The sequence below is a fragment of the Arachis ipaensis genome, chromosome B10 (genome assembly GCF_059453495.1).
Source record: "Arachis ipaensis isolate K30076 ecotype BB chromosome B10, ASM5945349v1, whole genome shotgun sequence".
Classification (NCBI taxonomy): Eukaryota; Viridiplantae; Streptophyta; class Magnoliopsida; order Fabales; family Fabaceae; genus Arachis; species Arachis ipaensis.
The window spans coordinates 51,726,138-51,750,441 of NC_142435.1; the positions used below are offsets into that span (position 1 = coordinate 51,726,138).

At 39.5% G+C, this 24,304-nt stretch overlaps 1 non-coding gene across 1 annotated transcript; it reads left to right on the forward strand.

Moving 5' to 3' along the window:
* Positions 1 to 23,992: 23,992 nt before the first annotated feature.
* Positions 23,993 to 24,100, forward strand: LOC148580023 (small nucleolar RNA R71). Its single transcript, XR_015898359.1, has one exon. It is a non-coding gene; the product is annotated as a small nucleolar RNA R71 (small nucleolar RNA).
* Positions 24,101 to 24,304: the final 204 nt, after the last annotated feature.

The window sequence follows — 24,304 nt, forward strand, 5'->3', positions numbered from 1 at the left end:
ATCTAGTTAGCCGCACCTTCCCTCCGAACTTTTCTAAGCATCAAAGAGACAAGCTGAAAAGCAAGTCTAAATATTATATATGGGATGACCCATATTTATGGAGATGTGGCACGGACCAGATAATTAGACGGTGTGTGCCTCAATCAGAATTCCAGTCCATCTTAGAGGCCTGTCACTCATCTGAGAGTGGAGGACATTTTGGCCCTCAAAGAACTGCTAGAAAAATCTTAGACTGTGGATTCTGGTGGCCTACTCTTTTTAAGGACGCTGCTGAATTTTGTAGAACTTGTTTCCCATGCCAGAAATTTGGTAATATATCCAGGAGGAATGAGATGCCTCAACAGATTATGCTTTTCTGTGAAATTTTTTATGTTTGGGGCATTGACTTCATGGGTCCATTTCCAAATTCTAATGGTTATTTCTATATATTGTTAGCTGTGGATTACGTTTCCAAATGGGTGGAAGCAATTCCTACCCGCAATGATGATGCTAACACTGTTGTTTTCTTTGTGAGAAACCATATTATCTGTCGCTTTGGATCACCACGAGCAATCGTGAGCGATCAAGGCACCCATTTTTGTAACAGGAGACTAACAGGACTAATGAAGAAACATGGGATAATTCATAAAGTTGCAACAGCCTACCATCCTCAGACTAATGGGCAAGTCGAGGTGTTAAATAGAGAGATAAAACGTATCTTGCAGAAGATAGTCAAACCTCATAGAAGAGACTGGAGCACCAGGCTACAAGATGCACTATGGGCATGCAGAACAGCATACAAAACACCCATTAGGATGAGTCCTTTGCGCTTAGTTTATGGAAAAGCTAGTCATCTCCCTGTTGAAATAGAGCATAAAGCCTTTTGGGCAGTAAAGGAATGCAACATGGGAATTGAAAAAGCCGAAGCTGAAAGGAAGTTGCAACTGCAGGAACTGGAAAGCCTTCGCCTAGAAGCTTATGAGAACTCAAGACTATACAAGGAGAAGATGAAGGCTGTACATGATCAGCACATCAAGAGGAAAGAGTTCCAACATGGGGACTTAGTCCTCCTTTATAAATCTCGACTGAGGCTCATGCCAGGCAAGTTGAGATCAAGATGGGAAGGTCCATACAGAGTAGAGAAGGCCGAACCGTACGGAGTCTATCACCTAAGTCATCCTTCAAGCTCTGAACCTATCAAAGTTAATGGACATCGTTTAAAACTGTACCATGGCGAGAAGCTGAAGAAAAACAAGGAGCTCGAGATCTTCCTCTTGGAATATCCCCACATAGCTGAAGACTGAGCTAGTGGAGCATCCAACTTACAGACGTTAAAGCAAAGTGCTAGGTGGGAGACAATCCACCATGGTATGATCGTTCTTTTCCTTATTTTTAATTTTCTTATTCAATAACTCTTCTCTTCATTAGTACATTTCGTGCATCTGCATTTACATACCTTTATTTTTAATTATAAAAAAAATAAAAAATAAAAAAAAATAAAAAATAAAAAAAGATCACGCGACGCGACCGCCTCATTGACGCGTCCGCGTCGCAAGGAGCTGGGAGACAATAATAATATGAACAGAGAGTTACGCAGGAGCAGGGCTGGAGGCGTGCCAATGGCACAAATCACCCCACGCGACCACGTCACTGATGCGACCGCGTCACTGACGCGACCGCGTCATATGGGAATAATAGCCTCCCACGCAACGCGTGCCCCATGCGGCCGTGTGACCAAGATTTTGACATCAAACTGGTGCACACCCGAAAGTTGTGCTAGAGTGGTGCTGGACTGGCGCTGGACGCGTAGTCCCTCTCACGCGATCGCGTGCCTCACGAGTCCGCGCCACATCCTTCTGAAAGCCCACTCACGCGATCGCGTGCCCCACGCGATCACGTCACTTAAAATTTGGCATTGTATGATTTTGAACAGAGAGTTGTGTGAGTGCGAGGCTACCCTCGCGCCATTAGCCTAAAACGGGTCACGCGACCACGTGACCGACGCGACCGCGTGATTGAGTTTAAGCGCAAGGCGCGCGACCGCGTGCCCCACGCGACCGCGTCGCTTGCGCCGCACAATTTTCCCTAATTTGCCAATTATCATATCTTTTTCTCCCCAAATCCTATTTTCTCTTTTCCCTCCTTATTTCTTCTCCCTCCCTTCCTCCCTTTTTCCTTATTTCTCACTTTTAACTCTCTCTCACCCCCATTAACAAGATTTTTCTTTCTCCTTCCCTCCTTACTTTTCTATTATTCTTCTTATTTTTATATGTCATCTTCTTTTCTTTTCTTTTTCCCTTCATTCTTCATATATTCATTTTCCTTCTTTTTCCTTTTTACTTGGTGTTATCAATTTATTTGAGTCACTATTTATTATTATATGCTTGTGGATTGTTGTAAATTTGTTTGACAATTATATATTGCTTTTTAAGGGATTACTTGCATGTTCAAATTCTTATTTTCAAAAGCTTCTTCTACATGCATGCTATGTGTTTGTGAAAAAGCCCATATGGCATTATGAACTTCTCTACATTTTTCTACTCTAATATTCAATGCTTGCTTTTCACAAATTCCCTTTACCATTTTATTCATTGAATTTAATTGTCAATACAAATGTGATGGTTTGTTACAAGTGATGCTTGATCTATGCTACTCATGCCCTTTGCCGGCATGCCAATAAACACCTTGTATTCACTTGTCATCATATGCACTAGTTTTTCCATTAATGAGTTTTCACATGTACTCACGAGCGTGTGTTAATATCATTTACCTTTTTACGAGCATTTATAACCATCCTTTCCGTTCTCTTCCTTGCTCTATCCCTTTAAATTTAATCTACTTTCTCTTCCCTTTTTCAGGATGGCCACCAAGAAAGGAAAGGAGAAAGCTACTCCCAAACAACCAGCAAGGAGAGGAACGAAGAGAGCATTAGTGGCAGAACCCTCTTCAACTGCGGTTAAGCCCTCAACAAAGAAAATTAAGAGGATTATAAAGGTTGATGATAAAGAAAGAGCCCTCCCAGCCAAGGACACTGTGCGATTCCCTAATCGCTACTGTGAGTAGATGTTCCCCATCCTGGCAGAAAGAAACTACAACAACGAATACCTCCTTCTCCTCCCGCCCAATATTGCTACCTTTGTTGAGCCACAAATTGCCCGAAGACAATGGGGTTTCCTACAGAGACAGCCAAGGCAGGTCAATCTTTATTGGGTAGTCGAGTTCTACTCCAACTACCACCTACCAACCCTGCAGTCTGTTTACGTCCGTCAGAAACAAGTCCCATTACAGAAGAAGCCATTCAAAAAGTTCTAAGTCTTCCCCCTATTCTAGAAGGATTGGACACCTTTCAAGAAGCCGCACTCAAGCGCCAGATGTACCAACTTGACTGGGACGTAGTTCTAAGAGTTATTGCACTACCTGGCAACAGATGGATCTACGGATACCATCGTACCTGCCCTAAGGGAATTTCGGCTTCAGCACTTACCTTGGAGGCTCGCATATGGGCACAGATTATGTCCCATTACGTCTTTCCGAGCACTCACGAGTCCTCCTTCACTGCGGACATGGCCGTTCTACTATGGTGCATCCTTACAGACCAACCTCTGAATCTATCCAGACACATCCGGAATGCCATGGGACACGTACAAATCGCGGGCAACTTACCTTTTCCTGCCCTGGTCTCAGATCTTGTCTCAGCAGCCGAAGTCTCCTACAGAACTGGGGACACCAAAGCCATACTTCCACGGGATGATCAGTTTGTCTCCAACGGGAAGTACCTTAGACTTCCAGCAGCCACTATCAGCCAGCCCACTGAACCAGTTGAAGATATTCCTTCTTCAACACCACAAGCACCTACAACAGCCCAACTGCTCCAGCAGATACTTGAAAAGTTGGATCGGCAAGAACACAAAGCTAAGATGAGAGAGCGCCGTAACAAGCGCCGATTCACATACCTCAAGGAGATGATCATGGGAAAATTCAAGGACTCAGATACCCCGGACTCCACTTCTTTTACCAGCACAGGAAGCCATGATGGTCCCAACTGTGGAGATACTGCTACCAGCCCACCTTTGTTCTTGACAGATGGCACAGAGGACGGTGCAAAGCCTTAAGTGTGGGGAGGTCGGTCAGTACCTGACTTCCGGAGGTAATTTCTCTTTCCTAGCACCAATAAATTAGGATATTTAGTTAGATTTTTCTTTTGTAGAATAGGATAAATTGCATAGTAATAGATTAGTTGCATGCATGTTCTGCTTGATTGAAAAGGCAATAAGTTCTTCTAAGACCCTATCTTTGGAACAAAATTTTACTAATTTTAATTAATTATTTTATGTTAAATTTGCTTGAAGTTATATTTGGAACATGATTTTTGAGCTAAAGAACACACAACCTGTGAGATTTGAGCCTTTATGAATGGTTACATTATTTAACCATAATTATTTTATTCTTGTGTGTTTACTTCTCTATGATTGTAATCTACATTTTGTTTCATCCTATATGTCCAATGTTTATTATATTTATATGTTTGCATATGATTGAGGCCATTATTTGTTTAGCTCAATTATCCAAATAAAGCCTACCCTTTCAATTACCTTTATTAGCCACTTTGAGCCTTTAAATCCCATTTGTTCTACATTTTACCACGTTACTAGCCTTAAGCGGAAAAACAATTATATATCCCAAATTGAATCTTTGGTTAGCTTAAGATAGAATTGTATGTGTTATCCAAGTATGGGAAATTGTGGAAGCAAAAGATAATAAGGGAATGAATCATGATAATATTATGGGAATTTGGATACCTACTCATGTGAAACTGTAAGAATTAAAACTCTATGTGCATTGATAAGCTATGTTATTTTTATGTTTCTATGTTTATATAAAAAAAATCCAAAAATATTCAACAAATAAATAAGGAGAAAAAATTACCCCAATGCTAAGTCAAGCATTCAAAGATCAATGCATGTATGATAAAATTAAAATAAAAGATTGAAACATGAGTATGGAATGTGAAAGGAAATTTCTGGGTAGCTAGGTATGAATTCTAAAGTTATATAGAATATGTATGTAGGTTATGTTAAAGCTTGGGTTAATTAAAGATTCAATTTATAATCGTACTTAGCCATATATATATATATATCCTCACCCTTACCTTGGCCCCATTACAACCTTGAAAAGACCTCATGATGTTTGCATTGGTATATTAAATGTTGTTGATTGGTTAGGAGAAGAACAAAAATTAGAGAGCATGATTAGAGAAGGATAGAGTGATGACCCTATACACTAGAGAGACTAGAGTGTACATACATCATCAGTGAGGGTTCCATGCTTGAATTTCTATGTTCCCTGCTTTCATGAGCTATCTTCTTGCATTTTTATCTGTTCTTATTGTATAAGAATTGAGTTAGTGGAATTTTATTTGTAATTGTTTTGAAGAGCTTACTTAATTTTGATCAAGTGGACAAAAATCATATAGTTGCATTCATATATATATAGGTTGCATTGCATTTCATAGGTTTTACATGTTCTTACTTATTCATTTTATCTCCTTCAACTAAGCATGAGGACATGCTAATGTTTAAGTGTGGGGAGGTTGATAAACCACTATTTTATGGTTTATATTGTGTTTAATTGTGTGGTTTTATCATGATCTTTACCCACTTATTCGTTAAATAAGCATGCATTTATAATTCCTTCCTAAAGTTATTGCATGATTGAAAACCTGCTTCCTAGAGACTTTTAATTATGTATTTTATTTCTCCTTTATTCCATTCGATGCTGTGATCTGTGTGTTAAGTGTTTCAGGCTTTATGGGGGCATGAATGAGTTGGAGATTGGAGAGGAAGCTTGCAAAAATGGAAGGAACACAAGAAATTGAGGAGATGACCAGCGAGAAGTGACGCGGCCGCATGGATGACGCGACCGCGCGAAGAAGAGGAAATCGTAGTGACGCAGCCGCATGAATGACGCAACCGCGCGGCATGGAATAGCACGAGTAACACGGCCGCATGGATGACACGACCGCGTGGCAAAGCAGAAAGCCGAATGACGCGACCGCATGGATGACGCGTGACATGCGCGATCTGCATAATCTACAGAATCGCTGGGGGCGATTTTGGGCCCTATTTTGACCCGGTTTTTGGCCCAGAAAAGCAGACTAGAGCCAGAGAACATGCAGAAACCAACAACAACAATCATTCCGTATAGTTTTTAGTTTTTAGATATAGTTTTCCTCTCCTCTAGGTTTTCTCTCTACACATTCATAGTTTTTAGGATTTGTTATGTTCATTGTTTTTGCATTGGGATATTGAGAAGAGTTATTGCCTCATCAAGACTTCGACATTCTAGTTCGTTCTCTTTACTTGTCTCTTACTCTTCCATGTTCCTTAATTTACTTAATTTTACTATTGGATTATTTTAGCATTTATTAATATAAGAATTACTTTTATTTTTAATTAATCTTTTGATCATTATTTATCATGTCTTTCTTTAATTCCCTTTCTTATGTTATGAATTCTTCATTTACAATGAGCGAGTAGTTCCCTAACTTGATGGGGAGTTGATTGAAAGGAACCCTTGAGTTAGGATGCTCAAGAGAGAGATTGTAATTGAGTTTATTGTTGGATTGCTCTCTAGTCACTAACACTAATCCTCCCAAGAGTGGATTGGAACTTGTGGATAGAACAGCATTCCAACTCGTTTGACTTTTCCTTACTTAGTAAGGGACAACTAAACACAATAACCCTCAATTGTCAATTAATCTTGAGAGTACTCCAACAGGGCTTCCAGCTAATCAACTCCCAGTCAAGGCTTTTATTTAAATTTATATAAATTCTCTAATTTAATTTTCTGCCATTCAACTCAAACCTTTTTGAAAATATCTGATTAATAAAATAGCACACTTTTCTGCAACTCATTGGGAGACGACCTGGGATTCATACTCCCAGTATTTTAATTTTAATTTTTGTGACACCCTTCTAAATTAATAAGCGGATTTCTGGTTGGTTGAGAACTATACTTGCAACGCATATTTTATAATCATTCTTAACTCGCCAATTTTCGCTCGCATCAATGTCCTCGGACTCGATGATATTCACAATATTCGTTCCGATTTCCTCCTCCTCTTTTGCCTTTGAGTGGTCGAGTTGGGGGTATCTTTTCGGTGTTACAGACTTCTTTGTAAATATCCACAAGGGACACCTGAAGAGGGGTGTAATTATGATGCTTTTTGATTTTCTCCCCCGTTCGATCTTCCTTCCTCTTGGATTCTTTATCTTTATCTTGGTAGGTGAAACCGGATCTCAAGGCTTCTCCAAGTCGGGAATTTTCTTCCATGTTGATGTACTTCTCCGCCCGCTCTTACACCTCATCCAGAGATGTGGGGTATTTCTTTGATATAGATTGGCTAAAAGGTCCCTCCCGTAGGCCGTTGATGAGGCCCATGATAGCGGCCTCTGTTGGTAGGCTTTGTATATCTAGGCATGTTTTGTTGAATCTTTCCATGTAGTTGCGAAGGCTTTCCCGATCTCCTTGCTTGATTCCTAAGAGATTGGGGGCATGCTTAGCCTTATCTTTTTGGATTGAAAATCTGGCCAGGAACTTTTTGGCTAAGTCGTCAAAGCTTGAGATAGATTTCGGAGGTAGGTTGTCGAACCATCTGATGGCAGTTTTGGTAAGGGTTGTTGGAAAAGTGTTGCAACGAACTGCATCTGAGGCGTCGGTGAGGTACATTCTACTTCTGAAATTGCTAAGGTGATGGTTGGGGTCTGTGGTGCCATCGTACAAAGTCATATCTGGAAGTTTGAAGTCTTTTGGGATTTTGGTCTTTATGATCTCCCTAGTGAATGGATCTTGATCCTTGCGAGAGTTGTCCTCAGGGGTGGATCGAGTAGTTTTGGCTTTGAGATCGGCTTCGATTTTTAGAAGTTTATCGTCCAATTCTCGGCGTCGCCTTATCTCTCTTTGTAGATCCTTCCCTGCTTCTCGCTGGTATTGGGATTCTTTCTCAAGTTACTTTAAACGATCTTGAGGCGCCTCTAACGGATTTGATGAGTTTTTGTCCCCGTTAGGGTCCGGAGTGTCTTTTGGTGTAGCGTCCGCGTTTTTGTGTGGTGTTTTATCCTCTAGATCTGAATCATGGTCGTCCGCCATGGTGATGGGATGACTTCCAGGTCCCCGGCAACGGCGCCAATGTTCCGAGGGTTACCTAAAACGGTAGGTCGATCTCGGTCGAGATCTTCTGTACTGGTCGGAGATGACGTGTCCGGCTGGGGGTAGCGGCCGGAGCTGTCGTGTCCGACTTGTTGGACTGGCTACACTGCTGATCCTTTGTCACCGGAGGGTGGGGGGTACCTGCAAGAGACTCCGATGCTTAAGTTAGCATGGGTATTAAACAGGTTTTTAGTAGAATCAGAGTATGAGTTATACCTAGGTGCTCCAGTGTATTTATAATAGTGTGGGATGACCTTCTTAGATAGATAAGTTAGTTATCTTATCTTATCTTATCTTTTGGCGAGGTCAGCTTATCTTCAATGGAACCGCCCTTATCTCTATAGGCTTGGGCTGCCTTTGGATCTGGGTCGTATTCCTTGAGTTGGGCCTTTTTCTGGGCTTTCCTGTCGATTTGGCCGACCTCTTTTAGGAAGTGGTCGGATAGTCTGACCTGAAGAGGTCGGTCGCTTTGTCGCCAATCATCCCAGGTCGAATAGCTCGACCCAGGGTATGAACAGTGGTGGTTCTAGATATGGTTTATATGGTAGTTGGTATGGTGGGTATGGTTTGGGGTTATATGTAGGTGAATGGTGGTATGAGGCTCGTGAATATGGTTGTTGAGGGCTATGTTGAAGAGGGGGTTCATATGCATGTGATGGTTGTGGTTGACAATCACAATATGGGTCATCACATACATTAGATTGGTATGCATTAGGATTAGGAGTATACCCATAAGAATCTGAAGAGTGGTTACGTTGGGATGGCGCTTGAACGGCTCGGATGGCATGAAATGCCCTTTGGTCCTTGTGCATCTCCATGAGGAGAGTAGTCATGTCCCCAAGTACTCTTGTCAAGCTTTGATCTCCAATTCCTTGATGCAATTTCGCATTAAAGCTTCGATTTCCTATAACATAGTTTGAACCAAACTCATAGCCAAAGTGATGAGAATTCATGGTGAAAAGAGAAAATAAAAACAAAAGCTAACAAGAAATAAAGGAGACTAAATCCTAAAACTTAGCAAAAATTAACAAACCCAAAATCAAGCTATTCACAATATGTACAATAGCCAATAACATAGCACCATTGCAATTCCTCGGTAATGGTGCCATTTTGATGAGTGAGTTTTGCTCATATGGTCTAGAATTTCTTTTTATAGAAAAGAATTACTCGTTGCAAGCATAGCTCCAAACCAACAAATAATTCTCACATAAAAAATTTGGTTGTCACAAGGAACAAACCCCAAATAAGAATTAACCGAAGTATTTGAATTCCGGGTCGTCTCACAAGGAATTGCAATGAAGTGGTCAATTATTGGCTATGAAGAACAAGGAGTTTGATTTATAAGAGGAGCAAGAAAAGTAAATCAAGCAAGTAATTAAAGAAAGCAAGGTAAAGAACTCTTGGCTAAGACATAGGTAATTGAGATCACCATCCTTGTCAACAAATCAAATATTGATAATTATAAGGAACCGAGCTCATTAGGTCTACTCACGAAAGCCTTAAGTACATAATGTCTACTCCTAGGCTTGGAGTACGTCAAATGGCTTGATCAATATCAATCCATAAGTCCCAACCTAATTACTAATTAACTTAGTACTAGGCTAGAGTCAATGGTTATCAAATTGATCCCTAAGGGTTCTAGAATCACAAATTCAATGAAGCCTAATGACTCAAGATCACTCAATCCCCTTAGCCTAGGCCAAGGGTTAAGAGAACTACTCAAAAACCTATAGGAAACATTCTATCAAACACCTAATGTGCAATAAAAGTAAACATCACAAAATACAAGAATTAAGGAAACCCATAACTAACATAAGCAAGAAATCAACAATAACAATGAAGATAAATATAAAAGAGACATGGAAACATGAAATTGCATTAAAATAAATTGAGATCCAACAATTGTCATCACATAAAAGAGAGCAAAATGAGAAATTAACACTACAACTAACAGAATCAAGTAGTAGAAACAATAAATCATAAAGGAAACAAGATGAAAACATGAAATTGAATCAAGATCTACAAGAAATTAACCTAATCCTAACCTAATTCTAGAGAGAAGAGGGAGCTTCTCTCTCTAGAAAACTAACTAAAGGCTCATGTTGACTAACTAAGTGCTCCCCCCTTTGCTTAGGCTTCAATTCTGCATGAAATACACTCAGAAACAAGTTGGATTTAGGCCTAGGCAGCTCAGAAATCGCCCCAGCGTTTTGCCTTTAAGTGGGTCACGTGCAAGTATCGGCGCGTACGCGCCATGTGTACGTGCGCGTCGATTGGCCATTTTCTCACCCGCGCGTATGCGCCATGTACGCATACGCGTCGCCATGCGATGCCACTTCTGCGCGCGCACGCCTTGTACGCTTGCGCGCCCATTGAAATATTCCCAATCTTTGTTTCCTTATGCATTCTCCACTTTGTATGCTTTTCTCTTCATTTCTTCCATCTGATACTTGCCTTATGAACCTGAAATCACTCAACAAACACATCAAGGCATCGAATGGAATTAAATTGAATTAAAATCACCAATTTAAGGGCCAAAAATGCATGTTTTTACACTTAAGCACAAATCAAGGGAGAATTACAGAATCATGCTATTTCATTGAATAAATGTGGAAAAAAGGTGACAAAATCCCCTAAAATAAGCACAAGATAAACCACAAAATTGGGGTTTATCAGTTGCTCTTCCCAGTTGATTTTCACATTTTGGAGACCCCTCCCATTGACTCAAACAAGCCATTGTCCATACTCCTTGGAAAACCATTCTTGAAGACGGCCCGTTTCAAGCTAGACGCACACTCAGGAGTCTACTATTTTAAGTCGGATGGCAAGTTAGTCAAGTTCACTTTGGAGGAGTCCAATAAGCCTATTCTTGAAGCTTACTCTATTTTTGGGTGCGACATAGTTGAAGACAAAGTGATTGAAGATGGCAAGGAGCAAGAAAAAGAGGATGTTGCCAAGAAGTCAAATTCAAAGGATCACACTCAACCCAAGAATGCCAAGGAGTTGGCAATTTTCCTCCATGGAGAAGTTTCTAAGTGACCAATGAAGCCATGCAAGTCCAACTTAGGACTCTAAACCAAAGTGCTTGGTGGGAGACACCCCACCATGGTAACATTATTCCAATTTTATCTCTTGTTTATAGCCTTTTGAATTATTTGCCTTCTTGTGATATAATGATTAGCTTAGGTTTGGTTTGATGATTTTGAGTTGTATAAGTTAAAATACTTGTGGACTATGATTTTGTGCTTGTTTGAATGATTTGGGGTTGATATGTTGTTATGCTAAGGTTGGGAACCTTAGTTTTGAAGAGAAAAGAAATTTCTAAAACAGGGCATCTGTGCGTATGCACCAAGCTGTGCGGGCGCACAAAACTGTGTTTTTCGGCACTTGTGCGGACGCACAAGCCTGTGCATCCGCACACGCCTTGACATGACCTCTGGTCGCAGCGCCAGCACAGCCTGTGCGTGCGCGCTGCCCCCTTTTCTCCGATTTGTGCATGCGCACAGACGTGTGCACCCGCACACCAATTGTAAGCCTCTCTGGTGGGAGCGAGGGAACAGCCTGTGCGCGTGAACGACTGGTGCACAAAATTGTGATCACACTTTTCCCAACTCCGCACAACTAACCAGCAGGGGCATTGGGCCATCCAAGTAATACCTTACGTGAGTAAAGGTCGATCCCACGGAGATTGTCAGCTTGAAGCAAGCTATGGTCATCTTGTAAATCTCAGTCAGGCGGATTCAAATGGTTATGAGGTTTTGATAATTAAACGATAAATAAAACATAAAATAAAATAAATATACTTATGTAATTAATTAGTGGGAATTTTAGATAAGCGTTTGGAGATGCTTTGTTGCTTCTGAACCTCTGCTTTCCTATTGTCTTCTTCCAGTCATGAGTGCTCCCTTCCATGGCAAGCTGTATGATCCTCTCGAATGAAAAATACCAGGTATGATCTCTGCACGGGTAATCAACTGTCAGATTTCTCGTCTCCGATGTAAAATACCAAGTACAGCTACTGCACGGCTAATCATCTGTCGGTTCCCGCTAGAGTCAAAATAGGACCCTTGTCCTTTTGCACACTGTCACTGCGCCCAACATTCACAAGTTTGAAGCTCGTCACTGTCATCCCTTCCCAGATCCTACTCGGAATACCACAGACAAGGTTTAGACTTTTCGGATCTCAGGAATGGCTGCTAATGGTTCTAGCCTATACCACAAAGATCCTAATCTCACGGATTCGGTCCGTAGATTAGAGACCCAAGAGAATATACTCTGGCTGTCGTCCAATGACTACGTTGAACATCATGTAGACCGCTTTGTGGTTGTCAGGCACACGGATCTTGGCTAAGCGAGTAACGAAGATTAGGTGATTGTCACGGGTCACCCCTTCATTCTGACTTAACTGAGTTAAGTACGATAGTATATCTTGGAGAAGAAGTAGGCGTGAATTGAAAGAAAAACAATAGTACTTGCATTAATTTATGAAGAACAGCAGAGCTCCACACCTTAATCTTTGGGGTGTAGAAACTCCACTATAGAAAATACATAAGTGAAAATAGTCTAGGCATGGCCGAATGGCCAGCCTTCAAGTCCAAGGATGATAAAGTTCATCCAAAGATATAAATACAATAGTAAAAAGTGCTATTTATACTAAACTAGTAACTTAGGTTTACAAAAAATGAATAACTAATTGCAGATAGTGCAGAAATCCACTTCCAGGGCCCACTTGGTGTGTGCTTGGACTGAGCATTGAAGCTTTCATGTGCATAGGCCATCCTTGGAGTTAAACACCAGCTTGGATGCCAGTTTGGGCGTCTAACTCCAGTTCTGGCATTTTACTCCAGAAAAGGGTCTTTGGTGGGTGTTTAGACGCCAGTTTGGGCCATCAAATCTCGGGCTAAGTATGTACTATTAAATATTGCTAGAAAGCCCAAGATGTGTACTTTCCAACGCAATTGAGAGCGCGCCAATTGGGCTTCTGTAGCTCCAGCAAATCCACTTCGAGTGTAGGAGAGTCAGAATCCAACAGCATCTGCAGTCCTTTTTCAGCCTCTGAATCAGATTTTTGCTCAGGTCCCTCAATTTCAGCCAGAAAATATCCGAAATTATAGAAAAACACACAAACTCATAGTAAAGTCCAGAAATGTGATTTTTGCATAAAAATTAATAAAAATATAATAAAAAGTAACTAAAACATACTAAAAACTAAGTAAAAACAATGCCAAACAGGGGATAAATTATCTGCTCATCACAACACCAAACTTAAATTGTTGCTTGTCTTCAAGCAACTAAAAACAAAATAGGATAAAAAGAAGAGAAAATACAATAAATCTAAAAAATATCAATGAAGATTAGCTTTAATTAGATGAGTGGGGCTAGTAGCTTTTTGCCTCTGAATAGTCTTGGCATCTCACTTTATCCTTTGAAGTTCAGAATGATTGGCATCCATAGGAACTCAGAATTCAGATAGTGTTATTGATTCTCCTAGTTCAGTATGTTGATTCTTGAACACAGCTACTTTATGAGTCTTGGCCGTGACCCTAAGCATTTTGTTTTCCAGTATTACCACTGGATACATAAATGCCACAGACACATAACCGGGTGAACATTTTCAGATTGTGACTTAGCTTTGCTAGAGTCCCCAGTTAGAGGTGCCCAGAGCTCTTAAGCACACTCTTTTTGCTTTGGACCACGACTTTAACTGCTCAGTCTCAAGCTTTTCACTTGACACCTTCACGCCACAAGTACATGGTTAGGGACAGCTTGATTTAGCCGCTTAGACTAGGATTTTATTCCTTTGGGACCTCCTATCCATTAATGCTCAAAGCCTTGGATCCTCTTTTTTTTTTACCCTTGCCTTTTGGTTTAAAGGGCTCTGGCTTTTTCTGCTTGCTTTTTTCTTTTTTTTTCTTCTTCTTTTTTTTCGCAAGCTTGTTTTTTTTACTACTTTTTCTTGCTTCAAGAATCAATTTTATGATCTTTCAGATTATCAATAACATTTCTCTTTTTTCATTATTCTTTCAAGAGACAACAATTTTAATATTCATAAACTTCACTATCAAAAATATGCACTGTTCAAGCATTCATTCAGAAAACAAAAAGTATTGCCACTACATCAAAATAATTAAACTATTTTCAAGATAGAATTCGAAATTTATGTACTTCTTTTTTCTTTTGCAATTAAAAACATTTTTCATTTAAGAAAGGTGAAGGATTTATAGGACATTCATAGCATTAAGACATAGATACTAGACACTAATGATCATGTAATAAAGATACAAACATAGACAAAACATAAAGCATAGAATTCAAAAAATAGAAAAATAAGAACAAGAAAATTAAAGAACGGGTCCACCTTAGTGATGGCGGCTAGTTCTTCCTCTTGAAGATCTTATGGAGTGCTTTAGCTCCTCAATATCTCTTCCTCCCTCATGGCTTTTTGGTCCTCTCTGATTTTATTGAGGATAATGGAGTGCTCTTGGTTCTCCATCCTTAGTTGTCCCATGTTGGAACTCAATCCTCCTAAAGAAGTGTTGAGTTGCTCCCAATAGTTATTTGGAGGAAAATGCATCCCTTGAGGCATCTCAGGGATTTCTTGATGAGGAATTTCCTCATGCTCTTGTTGAGGTCCATGAGTGGGCTCTCTTGTTTGCTCCATCCTCTTTTTAGTGATGGGCTTGTCTCCTTCAATTAGGATGTCTTCCTCTCTGACAATTCCGGATGAATTGCATAGGTTACAGATGAGATGAGGGAAGGCTAACCTTGCCAAAGTAGAGGGCTTGTCCGCCACCTTGTAGAGTTTTAGAGGTATGATCTCATGAACTTCTACTTCCTCTCCATTCATGATGCTATGGATCATGATAGCCCGGTCTATTATAACTTCAGACCGGTTGCTAGTAGGAATGATAGAGCATTGGATGAACTCCAACCATCCCCTAGCCACGGGTTTGAGCTCAAGCCTTCTTAGTTGAATCGGCTTGCCTCTTGAGTCTCTCTTCCATTGAGCTCCTTCCACACAAATGTCCATAAGGACTTGGTCCAACCTTTGATCAAAGTTGACCCTTCTAGTGAAAAGGTGAGGATCTCCTTGCATCATTGGCAAGTTAAATGCCAACCTCACGTTTTCCGGACTGAAATCCAAGTAATTCCCCTGAACCATTGTGAGCCAATTCTTTGTGTTTGGGTTCATATTTTGATCATGGTTCTTAGTGATCCATGCATTAGCATAGAACTCTTGAACCATTAAGATTCTGACTTGTTGGATGGGGTTGGTGAGAGCTTTCCAACCTCTTCTTTGAATCTCACGTCGGATCTCCAGATATTCATTCTTTTTTAGCATGAAAGGGACTTCGGGAATCACTTTTTTCTTGGCCACAACTTTATAGAAGTGGTCTTGATGGACCTTTGAGATGAATCTTTCCGTCTCCTATGACTCAGAGGTGGAAGCAATTGCATTCCCTTTCCTCTTTCTAGAGGTTTCTCCGGCCTTAGGTGCCATTAATGGTTATGGAAAAATAAAAAGCAGAGCTTTTTCTACACCAAACTTAAAAGGTTTTCTCATTCTCAAGCAAAAGAAGAAAGAAAGGAGCAGAAGAAGAAGAAATGGAGGAGATGGAGGGGGTGAGTGGTTCGGCCAAGAGGGGAAAGAAGTGTTTGTGATGTGTGAAAGTGGAGGAGTAAGGAGGGGGTATTTATAGGGTAGGGGATAGAGGGAATCCGTGTGAGAATGGGTGGATTTGGGAAGGAAGTAGTTTGAATTTGAATGGTGAGGTATGTGGGGTTTTATGATGGATGGATGTGAGTGGTGAAGAGGTTGTGGGGAAGAGGGTAAGATTTGATACGTGAATGGTATTTGGGAAAGAGGTATTGATGGGATTGGTCAAGGGTAGTTGGGGAAGAGTATTATGGAGAGGTGTGAAGAGGAGAGAGAGTGAGTTGGGATAGGTGGGGATCATGTGGGGACCATGACAATCGGATTTCTGCTAGTAGAAAAATTCACAAAATTAATCGCGTTGTAAGTATAGTTTCTAAACCAATAGAGAATCCTTTCATACAAATGTTTAGTTGTCACAAGTAACAAACCTAATGAAATTTATAAACCGAAGTATTCAAACCTCGGGTCGTCTTCTCAAGGAATTGCAGGGAAGTATGATTTATTATTGGTTATGGAAAACAATATTTTTGGGTTTTTTGAAAAAGGTTTGAATGAGAGAAATAGATTGTAGGAATTAATAAATCAATAGCTAATAAAACTCTTGGCACGGTATGAAAATTAGAAGTCCCATCCTAGTTATCCTTATCAATGGTGATGAGAATTATATTTTGCTCCCACTAAGTCAACCTCTAACTATGAAGGTAAGTCAAGTGGATAAATCAATTTAACACCTATAGTCCTAGTCAACTCCTAAGGAAAGACTAGAGTTATAGGAATTTAAATCAATCAGCAAAGATAACAATTATCAATCACGATGAGTTTGACAACTCAAGAGTCACCAATTAATCAACCAAAGCCAAAAGAGAAAAATCTAAATTATTTATATAAATAAAGGAAACAAATCATAGATCTGAAAATACCTCAAATTATATTAAATAGAATATTCAAATCTTAACATGGAAAAGTTCATAAATTAAATTGAAAAAATAAATAAAAGGAACATTGAACCTGTGATGAAGAAGAAATAATCCTAAATCCTAAAACTAAATCCTAAGAGAGAGGAGAGAGCCTCTCTGTCTCTAAAACTACATAAAAAAAAATGAAAAGTGAATAATGGAAGACATGTTAATGAATGGATGCATTCTCCCACTTTAAAGCCTCTAATCTGTGTTTTTTGGGCCGAAAACTAGGTCAAAAATAGCCCAGAATTCGCCCTCAGCGTATTCTGGTACGTACAGGTCGCGGGAAAGTGACGCGGAAGCGTCGTCCACACGTTTGCGTGGATTGCGTTTCTGCCAGGTCACGTGTCCGTGTGATCCACGCGTTCGCGTCGCTTGGCTTCGGGGCAGCTATAGAAAATTATATATCATTGCGAAGCCCCGGATGTTAGCTTTTCAACGCAGCTAGAACCGCATCATTTGGACCTCTGTAGCTCAAGTTATGGTCGATTTAGTACCAAGAGGTCAGGCTGGACAGCTTTAGCAGTTCCTTTAGTTTCTTGTATTTCTTCCACTTTTGCATACTTCCTTTCCATCCTCTAAGCCATTCCTGCCCTGTAATCTTTGAAAACACTTAACACACATATCAAGGCATTGAATGGTAATAAGAGAGGATTAAACATCTCAAAATTAAGACCAAAGAAGCATGTTTTCAATCATAGCACAAAATCAGGAAGGAAAACGTAAACTCATGCAAATCATATGAATAAGTGTATGAAAGATTGATAAAATCCACTCAATTGAGCACAAGATAAACCATAAAATAGTGGTTTATCAACCTCCCCACACTTAAACATTAGCATGTCCTCATACTAGGCTCAAGAGAAACTATAAGAGTGAAGAGGAATGGTAGAATGTATGAAATGCAACCTATGAATGCAACTACATACTAAATGCTTTTACTTACTTGGTTAAGAGTAAATAAGTTCTTCCAGACAAAAGTAATTCAAATCCCGCTAATTCAAATCATATAATAAGAGATAAGTAAACTTGTAAGAAGATAGCTCATGAAAGTAGGGAACATAGAATTAAGCATTGAACCCTCACTGGTAGTGTATATTACTCTAACTCTTAAGTGTCTAGGGTCAATCACTCTACTCTTCCCTAGTCATGCTTTCTCAACCTTGTTCTTCATCTAACCAATCAACAAATATTTAGTATACCAATGCAAACATCATGAGGTCTTTTAAGGGTTGTAATGGGGCTGAGGTAAAGGTAAAGCTTTATATATATATATATATATATATATATATATAAGGCTAAGTGAGCTAACAAAGTGAATCCTTGATTAGTCTAAGATCTCACCTAACATTTACATACTTTATATAATTTAAAATGCTTTACCTAGCTACCCAAATTTTTTCTACTTTTGTATTACATGCTCATGTATCATACTTATTTTTAAATTTTGTCCCATGTGCATTGATTCTTTTTATTTTGAATTTGGGGTAATATTATTTTTCTTTTTTTTCTTTTTTTTTTATTATCTTTTTTTTATGCACATGGTAATTTAATTATTTTGATTTCACATGAGCATGCTTCCCAAATTTACAAATAACTTATTCAATTTAATTCCCTTTTTTTCTATCATCCCATGTTCCCATAAAATTCCCCATATGTAAATTATACACAATATCTATCTTAAGCTAACCAAGGATTCAACTTGGGATTTTAATTTGTTTTTTTACTTAAGGCTAGTAATGTGGTTATAAAGCAGAAGGGGATTAAAAAGCTCAAAGTGGCTAACAAGGGTGACATAAAAGGGTAGGCTTATTTGGGATAAGTGAGTGAAAACAAGTAATGGCCTCAATCATATGCAAGCATGTAAATACACTAAATAATGGACATATAGAGTGAAACAAAGTAAAGATTGCAATCATAGAGAAGAAAACACACAAGAATAAAATATTTATGGTTAAATAATGTAACCATGTACTTAGACTCAAAAATCTCACAGGTTGTGTGTTCTAGCTTTTTAAACTATGTTCCAAATACAACTTCAAACAAGTTTATCACAAATTTTTCAATTTAAATTAGTGAAATACTATAAAAATTTCTTGAAAAAGAAAATATTACTTCAACCAAGTAGTAAAATATGCACAAAATCAAGAAAATATGCAATCAAACATGTGAATGCAACAATGAACTAACAAATAAAGTAAAATATTGGTGTTGAGAAGAATATAACTAACCCATGGAGATCGGTATCAACCTCCCCACACTTAAAGGTTGCACCGTCCTCGGTGCATGCTAAGATGTACAAGTGGACGGGGGTTGTGGTTCCTCAGCTGGGGCTCTTTTTGTTCCTTTCCTTGCCGGTGGTTTGGGAGTAGCTTTCTCTTTACCCTTCTTGGTGGCCATCCTGAAAAGGGAAAAAGAAAGTAACTTTTAAAGCTAAGGGTTAGAGCAAGGAAGAGAGCAGGAAAGGTGGTAATCAATGCACAATAAAGAAGAATGATGTTAACACATGGTCATGACTACATGTGAAAAGTTCATCAATGGAAATATAGCAAATGCATGTAATGACAATTAAATGCAAGATGTTTATTGGCATACTGGCAAAGGCATGAGTAGCATAGATCAAGCATTCCATGTCCAAGTTAGATTACCAAGTCTTTCAAACTAACATCTTTGAATAACAATTATATTTAATTAATAAAATATAAAAAGGGTTTTGTGAAAAGCAAGCATTTAGAGTAGTAGAATAAAAGAAATCTAAAAATAGTGCACAATGCTATACGGGCATTTTCACAAACACATAGCATGCATGGTAATAAGTTATTGAATGTATTAAATTGAACATTCAAGCAACCCTTTAAAAAGTAATATATAATTGTCAAACAATTCCTTTAATAATCCACAAGAAAAATATAGAAAATAATGACCCAGATAAATTTCTAACACCAATGAAAATAATGCAATGAATGAAACTATGCAAATAAATAAAATGAAATAGAATGGAAGTGAAGAGGGATGAGAAGTTAAAGAGATGAAGAAGAAGAAAGTAAGGAAAGGAAGAAGAAAGAAGAAAAGATAGAAAAAATTAGGATTAGAAAAGAAAAGATAAGATAATTGGCACTGATCTGGATAAGTTGTGCGGCGTAGGCGACGCGAGCGCATGGATTACGCGTTCGCGCGGATAGCGCTTCTATGAAGTGACACAGACGCGTGGGTCACACATTGGCGTGAAGGAATTTGTGCCAATAGCCCGAGGGCAGCCTCGCGGTCGCGCAACTCTCTGTTTTAAATTTATTTTGCCAAAAATCTGGGTGACGCGCTCGCATGGTTGACGCGATCGCGTGGATGGCTATTATTGAAAAGCGACGCGAGCGCATCGGGCACGCGTTCGCGTGGGAGGGATTGGGCTTCTAGGACGAGTCCAGCCCCATTCTAGCCCAACATATTGCCATACACCCCTTTACGTCGATTTTACAGAGCCACACGTTCGCGTGGGTGACGCAGACGCGTCGGGAAGCTATTTTTCAAATGACGCAGCCGCGTCGACGACGCGGTCGCGTGGGCATATTTGTGCCTAAGGCACGCCTCCAGCCACGCTCTTGCGTGACTCTCTGTCCAATTCTCTTTTCTTCAAAACGCACTGGTGACGCGGACGCGTCAGCGACGTTTACGCGTCACGTGCGTGTTTTTTTTTATGCAATATGCAGATGCAAATGCAGTGCCGATATGGATGTTATGAATAATTTCAGGTTCAATAAAATGGAATAAAAACTTAAAAACAAACAAAACGAAATAAAATTAAAATTGAAAAGGAATGATCATACCATGGTGGGTTGTCTCCCACCTATCACTTTTAGTTATTGTCCTTAAGTTGGACATTTGGGGAGTCCTTTGTTATGGTGGCTTGTGCTTGAACTCATCCAGGAATCTCCACCAATTTTTGTGATCCCAATGACCTCCGGGATCCCAAACTAGGTGCAGAAAGCCTTCAAGCAAGTTAAAGCAAGTGACAAGGCCCCAAGAGTGTTGATTGCTAGACTGAATTCCGGGATCCCAAACCTTGCTTTTGCACCCGTCTTCTTATTGATAATCATGATTCCATCCGGGTGGCACGCAATCTAAATTCTCACTAAAGCGGCCAAATAACTTCCTAGACCCATTCAATATAGTATTCTTCCAACCATGATAATTCAGCCGTGAGCTACCTACCATAATGAACCTAGGATTGTGTTGCCAACCACTAACCATCTCCCTCTTACTCTTAAAGCCACAAAGAGCTCTAAGCTGACCATCTGTCTCAAGTAACCCATATTCAAGTGGCAAAGTAAAATTTAAGGATATGAATTTTAACCACTTGAATGTTGTATTGGATGGTAATGGCTTTGGGGGAGAGGTCTCCAACAACTTTGGTAAGGTGATTTCAAGCTCCATTCCCTTGTGCTCTTCTTTGACAACTTCCACCTCCTTGTAAGCTTCTTCAATTTCAACCTCTTCCTCTTGGTAGCTTTCTTCCAATTCAATCTCCTCTTCACTGCTTTCCAAGGGCATGGGAGGTTATGCTTCTTCTTCTTTAATCTTCATCTCTTGATCGACCTCTTCCAAGTCCTTAACCATGACATGCCTTGGAGGTTGTACACCCTCCTCAACATCAAATGCAACCGTCTTGGAAGGAGGCTCTATGTCTTGACTTTCCCATGGAGGTTCAGCATCTCCCAAGTCTTTAACCATTTCTTCCTCTGCAACTATTATGGCTTCCTCCACTTGTTCCAATACAAAGCCATGCTCCTCATTGTCCACCGAAGTTTCTAGTGTCTCCTTCATGCTTTGCTCTTCTTTCGATTCTCCACATGTAGCCATGGGAGTACTTTGAGTGCTAAGATGTTGGGAAGCTAATTTATTTACTACCTCGGTTAAGGCAGTAGTGAGTTTCAGTACGTCCCTTTGAATATTCCCTTGCCCTTGAAGAAGGACACGAAGTTTGTCATCCATTGGAGATTGGGGTAGATATGAGGGTTCATTGGTTGGGAGAGAGGGCTCATAATACAAAGTTGGTTCTTCTTGATAAGGATATGGAGATGGTGAATATTGCGGTGGTGGTTCTTGGGAGTAATTAGATTGGAATTGTGGTGGATAAGGGTCATACGGTGGTGAATGGTGAAAAGGAACTTGTGAGTGTGGTGGTTCAAAGCTATGTTGAGAGGATGGTTCATAAGAACAGGGTAGAGCTCGTTGGTAACTACAAAGGGATCCACCATATCTATTGCCTTGGCATGCATTGTAGAATGTTCTTTGTTTGTGATACTGTGGAGGGTGTTGTTGCCTAAAGGGTTGATCAAGTCCTCGTGGCTCCATCCATCTTTGGCTGTTCTAACCTTGATGCATGTTCCTGCTATAGCTTTCATTCCCTTCAACAATATTAGAACCAAACTCAAAGCGAGAGGGGTGAGAACTCATGGTAGCTAATAAGAATTAAAAATGAAAACAGAAACAAATAAACAAGCAAAAGAAAAATATTTACAATAACCAATAATAAAGCACACGTTTTTAATTCCCCGGCAACGGCGCCATTTTGACGATCGGATTTCTGCTAGTAGACAAATTCACAAAATTAATCGCATTATAAGTATAGTTTCTAAACCAACAGAGAATCCTTTTGTACAAACGTTTGGTTGTCACAAGTAACAAACCCAATGAAATTTATAAACCGTAGTATTCAAACCTCGGGTCGTCTTCTCAAGGAATTGCAGGGAAGTATGATTTATTATTGGTTATGGAAAACAATATTTTTGGGTTTTTTGAAAAAGGTTTGAATGAGAGAAATAGATTGCAGGAATTAATAAATTAATAGCTAATAAAACTCTTGGCACGGTATGAAAATTAGAAGTCCCATCCTAGTTATCCTTATCAATGGTGATGAAAATTATATTTTGCTCCCACTAAGTCAACCTCTAACTATGAAGGTAAGTCAAGTGGATAAATCAATTTAACACCTATAGTCCTAGTCAACTCCTAAGGAAAGAGTAGAGTTATAGGAATTTAAATCAATCAGCAAAGATAACAATTATCAATCACGATGAGTTTGACAACTCAAGAGTCACCAATTAATCAACCAAAGCCAAAAGAGAAAAATCTAAATTATTTATATAAATAAAGGAAACAAATCATAGATCTGAAAATACCTCAAATTATATTAAATAGAATATTCAAATCTTAACATGGAAAAGTTCATAAATTAAATTGGAAAAATAAATAAAAGGAACATTAAACCTGTGATGAAGAAAAAATAATCCTAAATCCTAAAACTAAATCCTAAGAGAGAGGAGAGAGCCTCTCTCTCTCTCTCTAAAACTGCATTTAAAAAAATGAAAAGTGAATAATGGAAGACATGTTAATGAATGGATACATTCCCCCACTTTATAGCCTCTAATCTGTGATTTCTAGGCCAAAAATTGGGTCAAAAACAGCCCAGAAATCGCTCCCTGCGTATTCTGGTACGTACAGGTCGCGGGAAAGTGACGCGGAAGCATCGTCCACGTGTTTGCGTGGATTGCGTTTCTGCCAGGTCACGCGTCCGCGTGTTCCACACGTTCACGTTCGCGTCCACGTGTTCCACACGTTGCGAAGCCCCAAATGTTAGCTTTCAAACGCAGCTGGAACTGCATCATTTGGATCTCTGTAGCTCAAGTTATGGTCGATTTAGTACCAAGAGGTCAGGCTGGACAGCTTTAGCAGTTCCTTCAGTTTCTTGTATTCCTTCCACTTTTGCATGCTTCCTTTCCATCCTCTAAGCCATTCCTGCCCTGTAATCTCTGAAAACACTTAACACACATATCAAGGTATCGAATGGTAATAAGAGAGGATTAAACATATCAAAATTAAGACCAAAGAAACATGTTTTCAATCATAGCACAAAATTAGGAAGGAAAACGTAAACTCATGCAAATCATATGAATAAGTATATGAAAGATTGATAAAATCCACTCAATTGAGCATAAGATAAACCATAAAATAGTGGTTTATCAGTCCACAGATCCTAAGGTGTCAAGGAATTCTAGTCTCTGTACCATTCTGGCATTTAAACACCCTCTGTGTGCCAATTCAGATGAAGAGATCCACCAGCAGAGTGGTCCAATGACATCTTGGACAATTCAGATAGACCATCATAGAATATACATAAGATGCACCATTCTGAAAGCATGTCAGAAGGACACCTTCTGATCAATTGCTTGTATCTTTCCCAAGCTTCATAGAGGGATTCACCTTCCTTTTGTCTGAAGGTTTGGACTTCCACTCTAAGCTTGCTCAACTTTTGAGGTGGAAAGAATTTGGCCAAGAAAGTATTGACCAACTTTTCCCAAGAGTTCAGGCTTTCTTTAGGTTGTGAGTCCAACCATATCCTAACTCTGTCTCTTACAGCAAAGGGAAAAAGCATAAGTCTGTAGACCTTGGGATTAACCCCATTGGTCTTAATAGTGTCACAGATTTGCAAGAACTCAGCTAAGAA